The sequence below is a fragment of the Triticum urartu genome, chromosome 2A (genome assembly GCF_056163025.1).
Source record: "Triticum urartu cultivar PI428250 chromosome 2A, HENAU_Tu73, whole genome shotgun sequence".
Lineage (NCBI taxonomy): Eukaryota > Viridiplantae > Streptophyta > Magnoliopsida > Poales > Poaceae > Triticum > Triticum urartu.
The window spans coordinates 84,955,700-84,970,963 of record NC_141874.1 but is presented as its reverse complement, the minus strand read 5'-3'; positions in this window follow the sequence as shown (position 1 = coordinate 84,970,963).

The window sequence follows — 15,264 nt, the reverse complement described above, 5'->3', positions numbered from 1 at the left end:
TCATGGACGGAGGCAGTAGCATCAACATCCTCTATTATGAGACAATTCCGTCGCATGGGGTTGACTGACAAAAGTCTTAAGACGTCCAACACTATTTTTCATGGTGTGGTGCCTAGTAAGTCGGCATATCCAGTGGGTAAGATTGATCTGGAGGTAGCTTTTGGAGATGAGCATGATTCCAGGGCTGAGAAATTAACCTTTGAGGTGGTCAAAATCAAGAGCCCGTATCACGCCTTGTTTGGATGACCGGCTTATGCAAAATTCATAGCACGGCCGTGTTATGTTTATCTGCAGCTCAAGATGTCGGGTTATAAAGGTACTATCACAGTACATGGAAGCTGGAAGATAGCTTTAGAGTGTGAGGAATGCGATGCTGCTTACGCAGAATCTGTTTGCGCGACGGAGGAGTTAAAGTTCTATAAAGACAACGTTGACCCGGCAGACATGACATCTTTGAAGAAGCCAACTACGGAGCATGAGCCAGCGCCGAAGTTTAAGTCAGCGGACGATACCAAGATGATTGATTTTGTGCCTGGCGACTCATCCAAACAATTCATTATCAGTGCTAACTTGGATCCCAAATAGGAAAGCGCGCTCATCGAGTTCATCCGTGAGAACCGGGACATCTTTGCATGGAAGCCTTCTGACATGCCGGGTGTACCGAGAGAACTCGTTGAGCACACTCTCAATATTGATCCAAAGTTTAAACCGGTCAGGCAGTTTCTTCGGCGGTTCAACGAGGAAAGGCGCAAGGCTATTGGAGAAGTGGTGGCCCGGCTCTTGGCGACCGGGTTTATTGTTGAAGTTTTTCACCCAGAGTGGTTGGCCAACCCGGTGCTTGTGCTAAAAAAGAATGGCACTTGGCGTATGTGTGTGGATTACACAAATTTAAACAAGGCTTGTCCGGCTGATCCTTTTTCTCTCCCTCGTATTGATCAAATCATTGATGCTACGGCGGGTTGTGAGCGTTTGAGTTTTTTGGACGCTTATTCTAGCTATCATCAGATCAAGATGGCAGTTAAGGACCAGGAGAAGACGGCTTTCATTACCCCGTTTGGAGCCTTCTGCTATGTATCTATGCCTTTTGGGCTTAAGAATGCCTAGGCGACTTATCAACAGTTTGTGCAGAACTGTCTTCATAATCAGATTGGGCGTAATGTTCATGCTTATGTGGACGATATAGTGGTGAAATCCAGAGAGAAGGAAACTCTGGTAGATGATCTGAAGGAAACCTTCGATAACCTCCGGGTCTACAAGATGATGCTTAACCCGGTCAAGGGCGTTTTTGGAGTCCCAGCTGACAAGCTTTTGGGTTTTTTGGTGTCTAACAGAGGAATTGAGGCTAACCCAGAGAAACTCAAGGCGATTACGTCTTTGGCTAAGCCGGCGTGCATCAATGACGTTCAACGGCTGGTGGGTCGTGTCGCAGCTTTAAGCCGGTTAGGTGAGAAGGCTATGCCGTTGTATCAAATGATGAAGAAGACGGATAATTTTGCCTGGAGTGATGCTGCTAACTCTGCCTTTGAAAATCTGAAAAGACAGCTCGCCGAGCCGCCGGTTCTTGCTGCTCACGTTGAGAAGGAGCCATTGTTCTTATATGTGGCTGCTAACACACGTGCTGTCAGTGTGGCCATTGTTGTAGAACGCAAGGAGGCTGGCAAGGAACATCCGGTTCAATGGCCGGTTTATTACGTCAGTGAGGTGCTCATTGAGTCCAAGCAGAGATATCCACATTGGTAGAAGCTTGCTTATGGGGTGTTCATGGAAAGCTGGAAGATTAAGCATTACTTTCAGGGTCATCCTATCACTGTGGTTAGCTCTGCTCCTTTAGGAGATATTATTCAAAATAGAGAAGCCACAGGACAAGTCGCCAAGTAGGCCATTAAACTTGGGTTTCATGGTTTAAAGTATGTACCACGTACTGCCATTAAATCTCAAGCATTGGTGGACTTCATTAATGACTGGATGGAGTTGCAGATACCTGAAGAGAAGCCAGACAACACATATTGGACGATTCATTTTGATGTGTCCAGACAATTGGAAGGCTCGGGGGCTGGAGTCGTTTTAACTTCTCGAGGTGACAAATTTTGTTATGTGTTGCGGTTGATGTTTCCTTGTACTAACAACGCAGCTGAGTATGAGGCCTTACTCCATGGTCTTCGAATGGTTAAAGAAATGAGTTTAAGTTGGGTACGGTGCCTTGGCGACTCAGATTTGGTGGCTCAGCAGGTATCAGACAAGTGGGATTCCAAGGACCCTCTCATGGCGGCTTATCGCCGTGAGGTTGACGCTGTTGCTGGACACTTCAAGGGTTATCAAGTGGAGCACATTGACCGCAGAAAGAACGAAGTGGCCGATGCTTTAAGCCAGTTGGGATCTCAGCGTAAGCCGGTGCCGCCTAACACTTTTTAGATGTTCTTCATAACCCTTCTGTCAAGTTGCCTATAGAGGAGGACTTGGCTCTTCATGTCATCCCAGATTGGACAGTGCCGTATTTGGCTTATATGACCCGGGGTGAGTTGCCGGAGGATGAGACCTTGGCTAGACAGATAATCCGGTGGTCTAAGTCAATGACAATTTCCAATGGTGAGTTATATCATCGCAGTGTCACTGGAGCGTTTCAACGTTGTGTTTCTCCTGAAGAAGGTCAAGAAATTCTTCGTGAGATCCATGAAGGAGATTGTGGCCATCATGCCGGGTCAAAATCTCTTGTAGCCAAGGCCTTTCGTCATGATTTTTTCTGGCTGACGGCTCACGCTGATGCGGAGGATTTGGTTAGTAGGTGTGACGATTGTCAGAAATTTGCACGACGGGCGCACGTGCCGGCTCAAGAATTGCGGATAATTCCAATTACTTGGCCATTTGCAGTTTGGGGGATCGATATGGTTGGACCTTTCAAAAGATCCAAAGATAAAAAAAACACATCTTTTGGTGGCCGTTGACAAATTCACAAAATGGGTTGAGGTAGAGCCGGTTAGTAAGTGCGATGCAGCCACAACGGTTCAGTTCATGAAAAAGGTGATCTTTCGTTTTGGTTTTCCACACAGCATTATAACAGACAATAGTACTAATCTGTCCAAAGGTGCTATGGAGGAATTTTGTCAACGTGAGCATATCCGGCTTGATGTTTCGTCAGTAGCTCACCCCCAATCCAATGGTCAAGCCGAGAGAGCAAATCAGGAAATCTTAAAAGGTCTCAAGCCCCCGCTTATGGTTCCTTTACAACGGACACCGGGTTGTTGGGTAGAAGAGTTACCCTCAGTACTATGGAGTATCAATACTACCCCTAACAGATCTACGGGTTATACACCTTTCTTCATGGTTTATGGAGCAGAGGCAGTTCTGCCCAGTGACATCCGTCATGACTCGCCCCGTGTGGCGGCTTACGTTGAAGCTGATAACGAACAAGCCCGTCAGGATGCGCTTGACTTATTGGATGAAGGGCGTGACTTAACGGCAGCCCGCTCAGCGATTTACCAACATGACCTGCCCCGTTACCACAATCGCCGGGTTAAGTCAAGAACCTTTCAAGAAGGTGACCTAGTGCTCCGGCTCATCCAGGATCAGTCTGATGAGCACAAGCTATCCCCACCTTGGGAAGGACCCTTTGTGGTCAGAAAGAACTTGAATAACTAGTCATACTACCTTATCGATGTTTGAGAGCATAAAGACTCACGTAAGTCGGAGGAGGAGACCCGCCGACCGTGGAATATTGCTCATCTTTGGCCTTACTACACTTGAGCCATCGGCTCTCATAATGTACATACTTTGACGTTGTATGTATTATGATAAATAATAAAGCAGGACCTCTGTCATTTTTCCTTAATGATCACATGTCTTTGTTATCTTAAGTATAATACGACCAATTGGAGGATGATTGTATTCGAATCTAGCTTAATCCTCTTGGTCCGGCTCATGATCGTATTTGAATCTAGCCGTTAAAACCTCATGGTCACTAGGGGCTTCCTGTTCAAACATAGGTCGTATTCGAACCAAAGAGAATATAGCTGTTGTAACACTCTTGATCGGCGCAAAGCCAAACTCACTAGGGGGCTTCTTGATCGTATCCAAATCATAGCTTAACCCCTTTTGGGTCCAACTTGGATCGTATTCGAATCAGGGTCGTTAAAAACCTCTCAAGGTCATTTGGGGGCTTCCTGTTCAAACATAGGTCGTATTCGAACCAAAGAGAACATAGCTGTCGGTACCCTCTTGATCGGCGCAACGCCAAAGCCACTTGGGGCTGCATGATCGTATTCAAATCCTAGTTTAACCCCTTTGGTCCGGTTTACTGATCATATCCGAATCAGAAACCTCCAAATTTTTCTTGATGCTTGATTCACATTGTTTGAAAGAGATTCTTTTGTTTTACTAGTTTTTGTTATCTAGAATCTAACTGTAAGTATGGTTTTAATTTAAACCGGCTTGGTTCTTTGACAATAAGTTGCCAATGTATGACAGTCATCAGACATATGGAAGTATTGACTTCTAAAAAGATTGGGTTGTCACCCTTACTGTCTGGGTCACGTAAGCCGGCAGTCCGGAATCAAAGAACACATGTATGATATTGTCGTTCATAAACAGACTTATCTGTGTTTTCTTTAATCAAAGGCTTTCCAACCTTATTTATCTTTACATCTGGGCCTAATTATTCCGTTATGGTAATTTCATAGTTATGTATTGGGTGTTTTGACCCGTCCAGCGACAAACCGACAGGACAATTTCTCATCTTTTACATACAGGAACAGATTTAAACACTACAGATGTGATAAAGGATATAAAGCATATATTGACATGACGGATAAAATGTCGTACGCAGTATGATATGCAAGACGGCATAGGCAGAACCTGCAGTTTTAAGCTAGGCTATTACAAGGCGCCGGGAGCCCAAAAGGTTAAAATTGTTTTTTCTCCTAAGCAGATGTTAAGCTAAGGCCGGTTCATTGAACCTTAGCCGGATTATTTGGACGGTTACTCCTCCTCCCGTGCCGGTTGATCTTTCTCCACTGGTTGGAAATTGGGCTTGGACCAATCAAAGCCATGAAGAGCAACGAACTCAGCTTCATCATTAATTAGACCAGACGGGTCAATTTCTGGGGCAAAGGTGTGTTGGCGAACTGGCGGGATGAGATATGTCACTTTATACGAAGGAGTCTCCATCTTTTTATTTTCAACGTCAAAACCCGGCTGATACTTATCAATATTGGTCTCGTCGCCAAGGATGGTAGCCTGAGGACGAACTCCCCTCACACAAGCAGCAAAATCATCTTGATCAAACGGAGTCCCGTCTTCCTTAAGGCTGGGATACCCCTTGGCTACGTCCGCCGGGTCTAGCTCCGGCACCCAGGCTTTGGAGTGGCTTAGAGCAGTTAGGGCTCCGGCTCTTGCACAAGACCGCTTGACCTCTTGAAATCTGGCGGGTAAGATAGATAACTTCTTCAAAACATCACTCAAGAGGTTTGGTCCTTGGTTGGCTGGGGAGATAATGGCAAGCGCCCGTTGAGCTCCAGTGTACAGTTGTTCCACTAGGGTGTAAACCGCCTTGAGTTTTGTTAAGCTGTTTTGGCTCAGATTGCTGCTCCGTGGACCTATGAGTATTTTAAAAGGTTAAGCATGCGGCTTATATTTTTGGCAAAAATAGAGTTTAAGTAAATAATACAATGACTCGCCAAAAATTGCAGAGACCATCTGAGACACACGGTTTTTTAAACCAGTGAGCTCTGTGGTAACCTCCTTGAGAGCCGCCTCGGCTGTCTCAGCACGCTATATCGACAAGGTTTTTTCATCGGCCCAGGATTTTTCTCCACATCAAAACTGGTCTTTAGTTTCTCTGCTTTAGAGAGGCTCAACTGGAGTTTGGAGTCAGCATTCTTTATCTCAGTCTCTTGAGCCGCCAGCCGGGTCTTTGCATCAGTCAATTGAGAACCCAATTCAGTTATGGCGGTCTACAGACATGCACAGGTGTGTTAAAAATTTATTTCAATAAAGGTCATACTGATTAAAGTCCCAAGTGCTTTGTAACACAACACCACTCGGCACTTGGGGGCTAATGTCTGCCAAAGCAATTTTTAAAATGCAAAAATGACTCTTCTATGATTAAAGTCCCAAGTGTTTTACAAGTAACAACGCTTGGCACTTGGGGGCTAATGCATGATATTAAGAATTTTTTTCTTGAGCCGGATAACAATATTTGTTTGGACTGATTCAAGACAGTTATGAAGTCAAGTACCGGCTCATTCATGATGAATTAAGCCGGCCCTTGGGGACTACAGGTGAAATTTATGCTAATCCACTAGACTTAGGGAAAAATCTAAGACAGAGCATCAACCTATATCACAAGTCTACATATCATTCAGGTTCATCATAATCCGGAGACTTGGGGGCTGGCAGAACATATGTAAACTAATGAAAGCCGGAGAGCATACCTCATATTTCAGTTGCAGCTGTTTGACCATCTCAATTTCAGAGTCACGGCTGGAATGCACATGACTGAGGTATCCAGATAGCACGTCACTAATACTCAGGTGAGCATAGTGAGAGACGTCAAACCACACTTTCTGCCTTTCCAAAGCCTCTTGCTTGGCAGAGTGCCTGGCCAGTACAGTTGGATTGCCCGGCTCAATGAATCTACTACAGTGATTAGAACGTCATTATCAGAAGTCACCGGCGGGTTAGCTAAGCTGGACGTCCCGACGGTAGATGGATTGAGAATGGTCTCATCAACTGACGGCTCAGGAAGGTCTGATTGAACGTTGACAACATGGTCTTTTGGTGCTTCACATTGTTCAGGAGCAGGAGCTGGTATTGCCGGTTCAGCGGTTTTCGGGTCTTCCGCCGGCTTAGTCACCCTGGCTTTCTTGGGCTTTGCTTGACCGCTAAGAAGAATTTCATAAGTCAGTATAATGATACAGACTTAAAGATGCAGAAGAAAGATAATTTTCTTTACCCAGGGGCAGTCTTGAAAGCCGGAAGTTGAGTCTATGAAGAATCGCCAGAAGAACGAGAAATCTCCTGCAAAAGTGACACACAGTTAAAAGAGCAAGGAAATAGATTCATTGACAAAAGCAAAAGTCAAAGGTGAAAGAAACCTCATTATGGCGTTTCCGAGGAGTTTTCGGTAAGCCGGAGGGCAGTTCATTATCTTCACTGGTCCGGGCCTGACGGCGGCTCTCATGTTGCTGTTTTTTCAAAAGAAAATGAGGATCCAAATAAGCCAAAGGGTGTGAAAACCTTACTTTCCGGGTTACCAGTCGAGGTTTCTGTCTTGGCAAAGGTTCCGAGTCGAAGGAAATAGTTACCTCTTCTTCTACAGCCTGGCTGGCCCCCGTGTCGTCCTGGCAATATCCAGTGTCAATAAGGTTGTTAAAAAGCAGGCCAAGAGAGTCAAGGGCTACCTCCCACTCAGAAACATCATCATCCATCTTGAACATATCAGAAGCAGTTCTTTTCTTCTTGGATTTTCAGGTTGTCTTCTTGGTGGCTATGGCGGCAGCTCTAGCCTTCTTGGCAGCTTCATGATCATATTTGGCCTTCCAAAAGTCAGATTTGGCCTGTAGGTAAATAACAAGTTAAAAGTCATGCAAATACTTAACTACTGAAGGAAAAGGGGGGTCAAGGGGGTTTACCTCTGGTGCCGGGTTAAGTTTGCAGAAAGGATTCAATCGAACTTTACAGCAGTCCTCGTATTTACTGTTTCCGAGGGTGGTTGACATTTCAACAATGGCCTCTTCAGTCAGTTGTACCGAACTATGACGCAGAGGGTCATCTGGTCCTCCGGCATAGATATACATCAAGTCAGAGTGGCGGCTCAGAGGGATGACCCGCCATGCGATCCAACAACGGATTAAGTCAACTCTAGTTAAGCCGTTCCCCAACAAGGCTTGAATCCTTTTGATGCTTGGGAGGAGCTTCTTACGTTCAGCGGCAGTAAGCTTGTCAGGGAGTAGAAACTTAGAGTCAAGACGCTCCGCGCGATAACCCAACATTGGGTTTTCATCAGCTGGTGACATGTCTTTGCAATAAAACCAAGTTTGGTTCCAATCCTTGGGATGGCTTGGTAAGACTACTAAGGGAAAGACGGCACCCTATCGGCGCTGAATCGAAATTCCACCAAGTTCCAGGCTGGGGCCGTTGGTGTATTCATTCTGGAGGTTCAAATAAAAATACTCTCTGAAGAGTTCAACAATAGGTTCTTCTTGAAGATAAACCTCGCAGAGAACTTGAAAATTGCAGATGTTTGATATGGAATTGGGTCCAAGGTCTTGAGGATGAAGCTTGAAGAAATGCAGAACATCTCTGAAGAATTTTGAGCCGGGTGGTGAAAAACCCCGGTTCATATGATCAGTAAAAACGATGACTTCACCGTCTTTGGGCTGAGGTCTTTCTTCGGCAGGGTCAGGAGCGCGGTAAGACATAATGTTCTTCTCCGGTAAAAATCCAATGGTAATGAAATCCTTCAGAGTGGCGTCCATGACTATGGAAGGGACCCAATTGCAAACTGTCGTCGTCTTTGGCGGCATGGTGAGAAGACAAGCTAAAAAGGAAGTAATTTGCCGGCTTAAATTAAATGGTGGAATCACAAGTAAATAGTTGCAATACAGATGCGTAATGGCGGCTTAAATAAGGGCTAATGATATATGAAGGAAAAATGAGCCGGCATGATAAGCCGCCATGACTAAAGATATTCAAAGGAGGCCAACGACAAAAAATTGGCTAAGTACTGAGATAAAGAAGTTTCACAGGCTGCTGCTACTATTTTGGATCAAGATTGTTCAAAAAAGGAAAATAAATCTAGACCTAAAAAACTAGTGCAGAGGAGTTCATCAGTTCTAAGGAGGCCTTTGTGCAATAAAAGGGGATCTACTAGCATCCAAAATGGATGCGAAACAACTATCGCAGGAGTTCCATGCTTCTTTTGGATCAAAAGAGGATGTGGTGGAGACACTACGAAGAATCCATGATGAACAGTGAAGAACACAGACGAACTTGCAAACCCTAATGTGGATCTAAGGTGCGGAAAGGTAAAAACTTATGGACGCAAATCTACTGCGGAGGGTCGCCGCCGTTCTCTGGACAAGCTCAAGGTGATGCCGCGGCCAAGGTTGAGGACGACGGTGAGCGCTGCGGCGGCGGCGGAGTTCGAGCGACACAGGGGTTGCGAGAGAAGGAAGAAGAAGGAGGAAGACCAGCCGTGCCTATTTATAAGGAGATAGGCGAACAGGCAGGCACGAAAAACGAGGAAGGCAAATGAAAGCTATCCAGCTAGATGGACGCCTCGATTTTCAGAAAGACATTAAGATAAAGATCCGTTGAGATTATGTCGTGGCGGGATTCCAAAAATTCCGGAGGTGACATCATGGCGGGTTACAAGGTTTTCACAGCAGTGGTGGATGGATTTTTTCTAAGTGTTGAAGGTTGACATGAACAAAGTTCAAATCAACCTGGGGCCTAATGTTGAGGATATGACTACCAGGAATGACCCGCCCAGGAGGGGCCGGGTCAACTACAATGGCGGTTCAAAAGAATAAAGCCCAAGAGTATACAAGATGACGGTTTACGATTAGGCTTATAATAGTCCCAAGCCCAGAGGTGGCTTAAGGCCCGTAAGTATAAACCACCATGTATAAATAAGACTTGTAAAGTAAGGCATGTAAGAGATGTCACCGAGCCGGACACGTTGTATGACCCGACCAAGACTCTGTAGGCCGCAGGGCGTCAACCCGGGTATATAAGGGGACGACCCAGCGGCGGCTTAGGGAAAGAAACAACAGATCGAGAGCCAAGCTAGCGTATTTCGCTCCTTGGTCATCGAAATCTAGCAATACCACATCAACTGGACTAGGCTTTACCTTCACCGCAAGGGGCCAAACCAGTATAAACCTCTCGTGTCCTTTGTCCCGATAACCCCTTTAAGCTTCCTAGTTGCGATGGCTCCAGGACTAAGTCCTTTCGCTAGGACATCTGCCGTGACAATTCCACGACAGAGAGGGAGGAGGAGGACGGCGACGATGATCCGGATGATACAGCCGGCGATCCGAAGAAGAAGGGTAGATGAGAAAGCTTCAACATGCGGGAGGACGAGCTGCTGTGCGATCCATGGTTGGCCACTAGCCTCGATCCTGTCCATGACACGGAGCAAAATGGCACAACCTTTTGGAGGAACATTCACATATGGTTCCATGAGCACAAGCATTTCACGCCCTACTCCGACGCATTGATCCGTAACCGTGAGTGGAAGTCCCTCAATCATCGATGGTACACCATCCAAGAGGCCGTCTCCAAGTATTGCGGGAACTTGAAGCATCTCATCGCACCGTGGCCTAGGGGTGCACAAATCACCGAGCAAGTAAGTTGATCACTAGCCGGATATGCTTTAGTTTTGTCGATCACTAGCCAAACATGTATTGTTTTGTTGCTCACTAGATGAATATGCATTGTTTCACTTTGTAGCCTACTCGTTCTTGTGTGGTGTATAAGAAGTTGGAGAAGAAGTCCTTCACCGTCATGCATTGTTGGTTGAAGTTGAATGGGCAACCGAAGTGGGACCTTTTCATTGCCAAGACCACCTCCCAAGCCAATGAGGAAGAAACCGTGACCCTACCGACCCAGCCCAAGAACCGCCGAAGAAGGTTAGAAGAAATTTACGGGGCAAGAAGTGGGAGGAGGAGAGGGCGAAGCGAGAAGGTGCGGCGGCCAAGCTGACAGAGACGTTCGAGGAGACCTTGGCAAAGAAGGAGGAGGCATGCATGAGGCGCTCAGACATCAAGAGGAGAGGAAGGCGGAGAGGTTCAAATAGTTGATGGAGGCGACGGAGAAGAACATCAAGCTTGAAGAGAGGAGGACCATGATCGAACAGAGGAAGGCGGCACTCGAGGAAAAGAGGGTGAAGATCGCCGCGAATGCGGAGGACACCAAGATGTTGACCTTGAATATTGACTCTTTAAATGCCGACCTAGAATTATCATGCAATCCGTCCGCTACCAGATGTTGGAGCGGCAGAAAGATGAGTTCGCGGCGGCGGAGCCGGAGGCGGACGCTGACACGGAGGTTGCCTATGTTGCGGCGACGACACCTACTTGATCGGGGAGGAGCTTGCTGGGATGGTCGGTCCGACAGGGAAGAAATGCAGGACTGCGGGATTGATGTTCTTTTGAATTTGGACATGTAAAAACTAAGCATATTTACCTTTCTTTGGTTGTGATCGTGGATGCATCCGACACGTTGTGTGAATCAACGTACATTTAAATTTGAATTTGCTAGTGGACATATACAAGCTACGGTTGGATGATGTCCTCCCGCATCCGTGTCCGTGGACTGACCCCCCGCCCGTGGACGGATGCGGGAGGAAATTTGCAGGTCACCGTTGAAGATGCCTTAAGAGATTATATTACTTATCTGGGCACAGTTGCCCGGTAGGCACGCACGTTGCCGCAAACGCGAACGAGTTGCATAGTAGCCCCTCGGCAACGGGTGTCGGTCCTGTTCCTCACCCGCCCGTTCACGAACATGTGCGGGCAGACCAGTTCATCTGGGTCGTGCCGTAGTGCGGCAGCACAACATCGCCACATGAATGTGTCGATCAGGCCGAACCGCGAGGCGGCAGAGTGCAGCGTCGACGGGACCTAAGACCGGAGCGCCTCGACCTCGCGAAGCCCGGAGAAGAAGGTGTGGGGCTGCCTGTAATGGTAGTATCATAGGTAGTATCATGCATGCCAACTAAGCAATTTTGATGAGATGGCATAGAATTAAATGAAGAAAGAGATGGTTGAGTATTATATCATGATACTGTATCATATTAAATGTTGTTCTACTTTGTGTCATGAATGACAATAAATCTAGTACTCTATGATACCAACATATGATACTTTGCATTACAGATGTAGTATTATACACTAGTATCATATGCATGGTACTAATATATGATACTCCTCATTACAACCAGCCTAATATGAGAAGGTATCGTCAAAGAAGACCACATCTTTTCTATGGTTCAGGAGAGGCGCGTACTCCACGTGGTCATGCGCGATAGCCGGCGACCTTCGCCGTGAGGAGCTCGCGCTGCCACACTGGCCGCACGCCTGGCATGCCACGGGTGAACTCCGTGTGGGCCGTCAGGAACTGCATGATTCCATAGCTATCGGCGATGCAGTGACGAAGCCTCCGCACACGTCAACCGTGTTACTTGAAAAAAGAGCAAATGACGGTACAACAATGTCGCATAATTTAATACTTCCTCCGATCCATATTAAGTGTCGCGAACTTAGTATAAAGTTAGTGCAACTTAGTATTAAGTGTCGCCCATCCATTTAGACTATAGAATGTTTGGGATCAATGTAAATATAGAGGACACTGTATAATATAAGCCTATATGCCCACAACTTATACACTAGTAAATTAATCCTCAATTTATTTTTAGACCAGTGAGAGTGCTTGAAACAATATGCCCCTCTTTTATAGCAAATAAAGCATCCTAAAACTCATATTCCAAAAGGAACGTCCCTCAACAGTTTCCAACATTTCAGCAAGTGAAAGTACTTCGTATATAAGTATAGATAAATCGGGATCGATACAACAAAATAACGGAAATGTTAACACCCACATGTGTGGGCGTTGACCATCTCGACCACACGCATCCATCACCGTTCAGTACTATATGCACGAATCTTGACACAATCTGACTGATTTTCTGTGCCACGTAGGACAAGGCGTGTGTGTGGTGTGTGACATAGTTCGCCCACACTCCGTTTTACCACATGGAGGGGCCGGTGTGTGGGCGTTTAGCAGTTCACCCACACATCAGTTTTCAGTCACGCACAAGGGCTGGTGTGTAGACATTTTCCATCTCGCCCACACGCCCGTCTCCTCTCCCACACGTAAACTGCTAGTTGCCATGTGTTTTTGCAGCGCACATGGCAACTGCCTCTAGTGTGCTTTATAAGCAGGTGGCAACTCTCTTTTTTTACCCGAGTTGCCATGTGTTTTTGCAGGGTACACGGCAACTGCCTAGTATGCACGTAAGCAGATGGCAACTGTCTTTTTACCGAGTTGCCATGTGTTTTTGCATGGTACATGGCAACTGCCCCAACGTGCACGTACATGGCAACTGCCCTAACGTGCACGTAAGCAGATGACAACTCTTCCTTTTTACATGGCAACTGCCCTAGCATGCTTGTGAGCACATGGCAACTCTCTCAACTGCCTAGTGTTAGTATGTGGTAATTCCTAAAGTTATGAAATCATGGCAACTACATTAGATCAGACCATACATGGCAACTGCAGTTGAGCAACCATGGCAACTGCAGTTGTCCGACATGGCAACCGTAGTTTAGCGACATGGCAACTGCAGATAAACGAACATGGACGAGGGTCTGGACCCTGACAACTGCGGGCGCGCGGTGGGCGTCACGCGTCGCGTGCGGGACCAAAAGGGTACGAGGCCTGACATACGGACGTGTGAGCGTTATCAACTTCGCCCACACGCACGCGTGTGAGAGGGTTCAGGAAGGAAAAAAAGATGTGTGTGGGCATTAGTTGCTTTGCCCACACGTAGGTGTGTGGGCTGATTGCTGTCCATGCCATACGTGGCGTGTGGCACAACTACCCGATACATTACACGTGTGGCAGTTATCGGGACCCCAAAATAAAGTGGTTCACACCTTATTTGATCAGACTCTCTTGGGAAAGAAGTTCCTTCCCATTGACCAGGCATGCTTGCGCATTTGATTTGTCAATTGCAAAACCTGTCACACACACAAACAATGGATGTATAGCACATAGAATACTAAAAACAATATTATGGCAAAAGCAATAAATAAATAAATAAATATCTATGAACAACATAGGTGAATAAACAAAGCCAACCCGGCTCGAATATGGAATATCTCTATCATGCAGCAACTTTTCTGAAGTTCTCTGGGATAACCAACAGAAAAGTGAGCGATCAGTACCTATGCAAGTGGGTGTCAAGATGGCAACGGGGATGAAACCCATCGGGTTTTGCCTTCCCAAACCCATCCCCATGAGAAAATCGTAAACCCATCCCCGTCCCCATCACCATGCGCGGGGCTAGTTTTCTGCCCATCCCCTAAACCCATCGGGTTTCGGGGAACCCACGGGAAACCCACGAGAAAATCAAAATATTTAAACAAATATAGTGGCGACAAAGGATAACATTTCAACAGTAAAACAAGCACATCTGAGCATCATAACTTGAGAAAATTTCAACCAAAAATAATAGTAGATGGTTCAACATCTATATAGAATGTATTTCAACAGCATGATACCACATTTCAGCAACAAAGATGAGCAAATTTCAGCCATACATGGTTCAACAAGATATGCAATTACATATGAGAATCAAATAAGTAGTAATGAACATCTTATGAAACATTACAGCAAGATAATGATAAACTTTATGATGATATATAAAGAAAATGTTTCGTAAAAAAATGTATTTTGCCGGGTTTGCCGGGTTTCGGGTTCGGGGACTATTGAAACGGGTGCAAACCCACGAAACGTGTCGGGTTGTATAATGTGCCCAACAACAGCCCCGCGGGAATGAAAAGACACCCATCGCCATCCCCTAATAGGGTAAAAACCCATGGGGACGCGGGTTTCGGGGCCCCATTGCCATCTTGAGGTGGGTGGACCGAGCAAGGGAAAGACAAAATCTCTTCGAGCAAGGGGTAACCTAGGCCAAAAAAAAGGACTGCAAGAGTGATACAAAACAATCTATGTTTGTTAGTTCTATATATCTCAAACAGAGGAGTACTAACGACGTACGCTGATACAACTCACTGGATGAGCACACGGCCTTTCCACTGACAATTTAAACCCTTCCCGTGAAAGCTCTCAGAAGCAACTGAATTTTGAATACAACGAACCGGTAACAGAAGGAACTAATTGATCAATTGTAGCCAACTGAGATTGACCTAATGGCATCGAAACAAACGACAGTGTGAGCCACCGGAATTTTTCTTTTTGACAGAACGGACCGAGATCGGTTTTCTTGTTGCTGGGGAGAGCGGAGGGATGTAGTGCGAAACTGCCCCAATTAAAAATATGGGCGCGGCGGGAGGAGGTCCAGAGGACAGCCGTGTGAAGCAGCCTCGACACGGGATAAGAGGAGAATGACATTGATGGTGGCGGCGCGGTGTGAGGAACCGAGAAGAAGAGATGGGTAGGCATGAAGCGTTCGTCCACCATCAGCGCCACCGCAAGAAAAAGGGAACGGAAAGCGGCACATCGCACACAGATATCACATAC